The following is an 8,109-nucleotide window of genomic DNA, read 5'->3' on the forward strand; positions in this document are numbered from 1 at the left end:
ATCTTTCTTTAGATACCCTTCCCATATCAGAAGTTATCAAAAACTTAACATTTTTTATGTGGAATATCATGCTTCTTGTAGTCTTATAAAGGACAACAAATAAACAAGACCTTGATTTGATGATCAAATAAAGTAGCAATTAACTATCTAGATTCATTCAGATATTTTCCCCGTGAAACGCTTGGCAAACATGCCTCAGGAGAGACATGGCATAGAATACTTCTACATCCACAATTCATATGACCGAAATATATATGGTCGGTAAGTCAATAACACATTGCATATCTTTTTAAATGTTCATCAAAATAATGTATTCATGGTAGTCCACGTGTTATGTTTCTAATCAAGTCTGTGAGGACATGACCAGACATAGTGAATTATGATGCGATTGTAATACGGAGTTGAATAGTCTTTAAGCATGTGTTCTAAATATTCTTGATCGATGGATACTTGAGAAGGGATTCAAAGTACCAGGATATAATCACGATATTTAACCTTACTCTTATGATGAGTGCGGTCTATCCTGAAGCCATTAGTGTGGAGACACAAATGATAGCTAATGGGTGCTTTATAGTCGCAAGAGTGAACTCAATCCGTTTGATTCACATCATGGTTGTGTAAGTCATCCTTAGTCCTGAGAAGCTAAAGACGTCTTGTGGACAGATTGAGATGGTTCTAAATATTCTTGATCGACTTACAAGTTCCTATTTGTTGAATTCTCAATTGTCGTAGTTTGGCTGCAGTGAGAAGTTTAGGAAGATGATTGAAAGATTGAGATGGGATTATGTATCAGGTGAGAGATATCGAGGAAGATGGTGTGATGATGAGAATAAATATATGATGATTTACAAATGCATCAATTTTAACTTGTATGACCAATTAGGATTTGAGAATTGATGATGCCCGAATATGGATACTATGTGTCCATCAAGCCAATAATACCACCATGTTTCTTTAAGTTGATTGAAAGGAAAATAGATTCATTGTTATTCTTGTGAAATGTTTGTATTAAATTTTGTGAAGATATGTAATGCCCTAGTAAATTATGATGAGATCACAATATACAGATCAATAGTTTTTAAACACTTATTCCAAATATGCTTATTTGATGGATAATCAAGATAAAGATAAAAATAGAATAATACTATCTGATGGTACTTATGTGTTAATTACTGTACGGAGGTGGCTGACTGCTCAAGAGGGGATTGTTTGTCCTTGGTATAAGAAGAGATCGACTCAAAGAATACAATACAGATGAATCCTTGGCAAGTGTGGTAAGGATATTGGAGAAGGCAGTCTCCAACAATCTCTGTTATTCATCAATAGGGTTTGACAGTCTCGATTGGGTGTAGGTTTTTGGAAAAGATCTAAACCTTACCTAAGTTTGCCCTAGTTCCGGTATGTTCTTGTTTAGTGTCGGTCCAGTCCGGTCTTACCAATCTCTCTGTGGAGATGTTGACCAGTTGACAACCTACAAATTATTGTAGAAATATCATGCATAATCATAAGTGTCTGCATCTAAATATCCAGATTTTCATGTTATCATGCTTTAAGCTGATTCATATTGCCTTAAGTGTGACTCTATGATTTTTTGAGATTTATTGTAATTTTTACAGATTTTTTCGACTATAGATTCATTGTAAAATTAATTTTACAAGGCAAAGACTACTTATTTAGACTTACCCATGGTTTTTCCTAATTTTTCCAGGATTTTTTCTTATTTTCTTACATCTTCTAACACCAGATTTGCAGAAAGTTTCATTTCTTAACGTGGAAGGCAAGATGATCTGGCACTAGCTAGAGGAGAGAGAAAATGAAGAAGTTGGATGGCCATAATTCACAATAATTTTAACTTTAACATCTCGAGATCCAACAGTCAGATCATCCTGAAATTTGAGGGCAGTTTTGTCTTTTCCTGATCTTTCCATCTATGAGAGGGATTTGTAAAATGTTGTCAAGACGGGCAAAAAACCACCAAGGAAGCTCTCCCCAACATTGTTGACCACAAAGGATACAACAGCTGCTTCTAGAGGCAAAAAACTATGATTCCTTGATGGATATTTTAAGTTTCTTCTTCCTCTTTGATTTATTTCTTGAATGTTTCCAAAACGCCAAGGCATGGGCAAAATTGACATACCCTTTGTGGGCTTTAAATGGTGAACATCATTGCAATTTGATTCCAGTTCAAGATTAAAATAGAAAACATAATCCTATAATATTTCTCATCTCATCTACTGTCTTATATTTGTAGATCCAATTCAAATTCCATCAATTATTCATTTTCCCATAATTTTCTTTACTTTCTATCTCTAGGTTGTTCTCTTTACTTTCTCTCCATATTTAGAATTTAATCGTTTTGATGATAATTACAAATTAAGAGTTTAGTTGTCATTAGTTTAATTCAGACTTAACGAACAATATTTATAAAACTTTTCCACTTAAATACTCTATAATTAATATAGGGCAAGTAAGGGGTCCATCCAAAGAGAGGCAGAAATTTATTTTCAAAATTTTTCTGAAGCTTCAAATAAAGAAAATGCATTTAAAGATGACAGATATAATTTCTAATATTTTTCTAGATTTTTAGTTAATTTATATAATTTTTTATGGTTTAAATTGAAGCAGAAATACAAGGAAAAATACTAAAAGACATTTTAAATTAATGTTTCTAATTTTAGTAAACACCAGAAATCAAAAATAAATATTTCTAGAATTTTATGGAATTTAATTCACATTAAAAACCTCTAGAAATATTAAAAATAAGATTTAGAGAGTTTTGTTAATTGATTATATGAATTTGAGGGATTTTTTCTAATTTATTTGGAATTTTTGAATGGACAAATTTTTTTCCTAATTTTTCTTAACTTTGAGTAAATTTAAAAGGAGAAAATGATAAAAATACATATTCTAGTGATCGCCTCCGTTGGTTTGGGCCCATGGGGTCGGCGGGTCCGGTTTGGCCCTTGTAGGGTGGCCTAATAGGTCAGCCGTCTAGGGATCAACCAAATTGAGCTTGTCCCAATTGAGTCAGGACATTGCCAAAATTGGCAAAGTACTGCACAGGGCATTCCATCGCCTGGCGGTCGCACATGCTGCCCATGCGCAGACCGGCGCGCAGAGGTTTTTCCTTGCTATAGAAGCACTGCACGGCACTGCACCACAGCGCATGGCGGCGGCAACGAGGGAGAAAACTCAGGTTTTGAAGGGCTAAAAACTTGCTTATAAATATGATTTTTTTGGGATTCAAAGTGGGAATGATGGAGGATCTAGAGAGATAAGGGAATGGGTTTTAGAGTGAGAAATAGATTTCTCTAGAGAGAGGAAATGTCAAAATGAGGAGACAGATAGAGTAAGTAAAGAAATGATGTAGAGGGAGTTTAAAATCGAATGGAAAAGTCTAAAAGTAGGAGATTTTTTATGAAATTTTAAGGAAATAAACTAGGGATGTGGATGAAGGTCTAGAGAGAGAAAGAATCTATTTTAAATGCAGAAAGTAGGGGAAATGAGTGTTTAGAGTGAGAAAATGATGGTTTTAAAGGGGAAATGGATAGATAATGATGGGAAAATGTAAATCTAGGTTCCTCAACCTCAATGCAAATCTGGTTAACCCTCAATGCTTCCTCTCAAGTCTGGATTCTTATATCTTGCTAGGATCAAGCATTTTTCAATGCAAACAAGAGATAAGATTGAATCAAACCTTCAACAAACTTACATTATCCAGGTTGAAGAACCTGGATTCTGAAAATGCCTTGTCCTGCTGGCCAGCCACTTGCTAGAGCACGTCCAGAATGAGGAGAAATGAAGAATAAAATAGTATTTATACATTTTAATAATTACTAGAATACCCCTTTGGGTAGTTTCTATTTTCGTTTCTTGAAGGTTTTGCCTCCTTTTCTCCATGGGTTGTGATCTTCCCTTGTAATCTCTGTCTTCTTTCTTTGGAAGGCTTTTGAGAGTTCAATAGGTCGGTCAGGTCATGGCCCATCTCGCTCAGATTTCTCTTTTGAAGGCCCACAACACCCTTTTCTCCTTTCAAGCCCCTTTTAAGAATCACTCAACTCTGAAAAATTCTCCAACTCTAGAAGAATTGTATCTTCTCATTCGTGTAATTTTCTGAACATGTAAAACTATAAAATACTCATCAGTAATCAAACTTCTTGAATTCAGAGAATATAAGGAGATTAGTTTTAAATAACCATAATGTGCAGTAATTGGAATTTATAGCTAATATATAAAGGTTCATTTAATTCAAATAATAACATGATAAATTCCCAATTAATAATACCAAACTCATCAAAAATGTATGTGAAAACTTCAAATGATAATGTTAAATTGATGAATATTACATACATATATGTGTTCTACTAGCCATGTTTGCATGTCATCATAATTAAATGGACATAAATGGCTTGCACTATAGTTTATGATTGTTTTTATTTTATTAGTATTTTTAACCTAACATTTAAGCTCAGTGTATTGAAGATTTATTTTTCTGAAGGGCATAAAATACTTGGCTAGAGGTCATTAATGCTTTTATGAATTTTCTGGATTTTTTCCATATTTTTTATAATTTTCTGACCATTTTATAGCCAATAAATAATTTTTAGAATTAAAAAATATTTTTTTGATTTATTTCAAAATTTAAAAAGGAATTTTCTTCAAATCACGTGGCATCCACATTATTCGCCCAAAATTCGAGCGAATGATTGGATGCATTAAATGAGCACTTTATTGGCTCATTATCTCATCGCAATGCGCGATGCCATAATGAACAAATCATTACTTCGATGATGTCTAGCGCGGGCAGCGAGGGGAAAAGGTTTATCTTTTTATACTTTTGGAATATTCAGTGTAATACATACATGTGGGGAAGCGACAGCTGCGTGCAATAAATGCACACAACTATTGGATTCTGAGTGCATCTATTTAAGAAAACGAACAAAACATGTTTTTCTTCTAACTTTTTTACAGGAATGCCAAGTAGGCGACATGGCACCATCCTAGCCACACAAGAAGAATTGCGAACAACAAATGATTGTGGCCTTTGTAAGCGCAGAAAAACATGGCAGCACGTGATGCGAGGGTGTAGAAACAAGCAATGAATCAGAAAATGGCATTTTCTATTTGTGTGGAGGAGAGAAAAAATGTAATGGCTAGGATTTATCGCCAGTAAAATGGCCATATCTTGAAATCTAGCCATCCAATTGCGCTCAAATTTTGTTGGCAGGTTTGTCTTTGCACCCTGTACGATCCATACAGTTGGATCTTTAAATAGAGGTTGGGAAGAAGGGGAAAATCACCGAGGAAGCTTTCGCCCAAGTTGTTTGGCCAGGAAGGACACAGGGTTTGCATCTGAAGTCGACATATCTTGCTTCAAGAATCAAAATTGTAAGTTTCTTCTTCACTATTTGGACTTCTTATTGATTGATTTAAAAACCCCAAGGCATAGGCGAAATGTACATGCCCTTGGAGATGACTTAAATGGTGATTAATATTGCAATTTGAATTTGATTGAATATCTCTCTTTACATTCTTAGTACTAGATTGATGCTCATCTCATATTGCATCTTAGATCTCTAGATTAAAGTCAAATTTCATTTTCCCCCAATTCTTTCCACTTTCTTTCTCTAGGTTAGCTCGCCTACTTTCTCTCTATAGATCTAAAAATTCATGGTTTGAAAATACAACTAAACATCTAAAATACCTAAATCCAAAATTGGATAAAAAAATTCGTCCATCTTCAAGCCCAATTTCAAAATCCCTTTCTTGCTTATTAATTGCCAATTTTAATACATAAAAAATTGTTTTGATAAATCATCTTGATTTGGATCTTGGTAATTAGAATTACTCTTACACAAGAATCAAAATTATCCTACCTAGAGTGTCTTGAGCGAAAAGACTAAGATCACTATTAAGCTTTTACTTACTTTTGAGTAATTACAAAACAGAATTAAACAAATTAAGGCCCATTAAATACAAAAATAATTCATTCTTGAATTAATTCATAGAAATTAGGTTAAAAATTTTTGAGAAGTGCCTCCCTGTGGTTCGACCCCTTTCTCATCCTATACTTTCTATACTTTGAAAGAGTGAATTTTACAAATTTATTGCGTAAGGTTAAATCCAAACGACAAATTTAAACTTGCATTTAATTGCACCATTTTTAGGCTTATTAGTATGCAAATAATCATGCATTTATCATGTTATCATTTGCAACTCATTTCCATATCCAATGTGTCTACACCTAAAATTTCACATGAAAATTCATTCATCTTGATCATCAACTTTAATTTTTATTGTTTCCCTTAAAAATATCATATAAGTACCATAAAATTTTCAATATAATCTAATCATTGCCAGAAATTTGATTTCAATTTTACTAAAAAATAGGTTATAAATTTCAGTTCTCAATTTTTCTTACCAAAAACTAATATTATAACAATACAAAGGTATTTGTGTTATATTTAAAAATCATAAAAATAAATTGCACTTAACTACATCACTGCTTTCCTCAGTTTTAATCAAGATATAAATTCGAATTTTTTTTAGGTAGCTGCCTCCGTGTGGGTCAACATCTTTCACATCCTATTATTTCTATATTTTGTTAAAGGGAAATTTTACAAATTTTATTGCATAAGTGTAACTCTAACAATATGATTAACTGGGATTTAATCACACCACTTTTTAGGCTTATCACTAGTCAATGTCCAAGTGAAAGTAGAACATATATGTGGATGGGTATGTTGAATATCCGCATGATGAGCTGTAAAACTGGTGTAATGAATTCCTCTTCACCTTCGTTCCCTTCTCCCCTCTTCCCCCTCTCAGTCTCCCTCTATAGGTCTTTCTCCTTCTATGCTTCCCTTACTTTGTGGAAAACTATCAAGGTCAATAGAGAATGAAGAAACATCAAGAAACAGATTTTGATGGGTTCTTGAAGCCTATCTTTTAAGAAGAGCTCCTCTACATCAAGTGGGCGCCCATAGATGGTCAAATATATCGTGACTACGATGAGCTCAGTAGAATCCTTTTTGACGAGTTTGGTATATTATTTTATACGATTGAATTTTGTTTTTGAATATTTCATAAGTTACTTCGATTCCAGTCCACTTTGATCATTGAACCTAAACCTACCTGACCAACCAGTCCATATTCAAATGGAGGACATCCGGTCTTGGTTTGGTCTGGTCGAACCGGTCCTTGGTCCTTAATGTCCAATCAAACTCATCAGTACTAACTGAATGACGGATGAGGGTTTGATGATTAACCATACTCTTAAGTCTGACAAGATTCTTGTGTGGATGAAGGATTATATATGTACAGTAACCAATGACAAAGAAGGTTCCATATAAGAGTTTAAAGACTAATCTATATCTTCTAGAGTATGATGTGTAGCTTGGCAACCCACACGCAAGAAACTTAACTTTACCAATTGGGTTAAATCGATGCTTGATTAATTAATGTGAATGATGTTCAAACCTAACATTAATGAATTAATAATGTTGGTCAATAAATATTATTTAACCTTTACCGTTATTAACTAGAACAATATCTGTTACTAGAGGTTCAAACCCACAAGGGTACAAGGACGATGGATGATAAACTTTATTTATGGATTTTTATGAGAAATTCATAATAAGTATAAGGGGGAACACCCATTTTAGGTCCCTATGCCTATTAGACCCTCCCCCTTTCTTCTTTATCTGCTTTATTTACTCATTCCACAAGCACTCTTTGACGGTGAAAAGTTTGACACGGTCTTAAAAAGAAGTGGTGGAGAAGGATAGGAGATCCAACAACTTTGGACTCACATTAATATAGCTAGAGTCTGGGGAAAAGGATGGTATGAAGATGCTCTCCTAGGAAGAAAGACAAGGCTGGGAAACATTCCTCAAAAGGTACTGAGGACAGTGTGTATTTTAGTAAAGAGTTCTGAATTGTTCTTAGCTTCTGCTGCTCTGACATTATTTTCGTTCATCGAAAACCATAGCCCGACAACCCGTGACCTAAGTGGTCCGAAGATTATCAAGTGGATGATGGACTTTACATACACAATAACTGATTACAGATAGGTTCCATGAGTAAGTGTACATAGACCCATTGCATCTT

This window comes from Wolffia australiana, chromosome 12 (assembly GCF_029677425.1).
Source record: "Wolffia australiana isolate 7733 chromosome 12, ASM2967742v1".
Lineage (NCBI taxonomy): Eukaryota > Viridiplantae > Streptophyta > Magnoliopsida > Alismatales > Araceae > Wolffia > Wolffia australiana.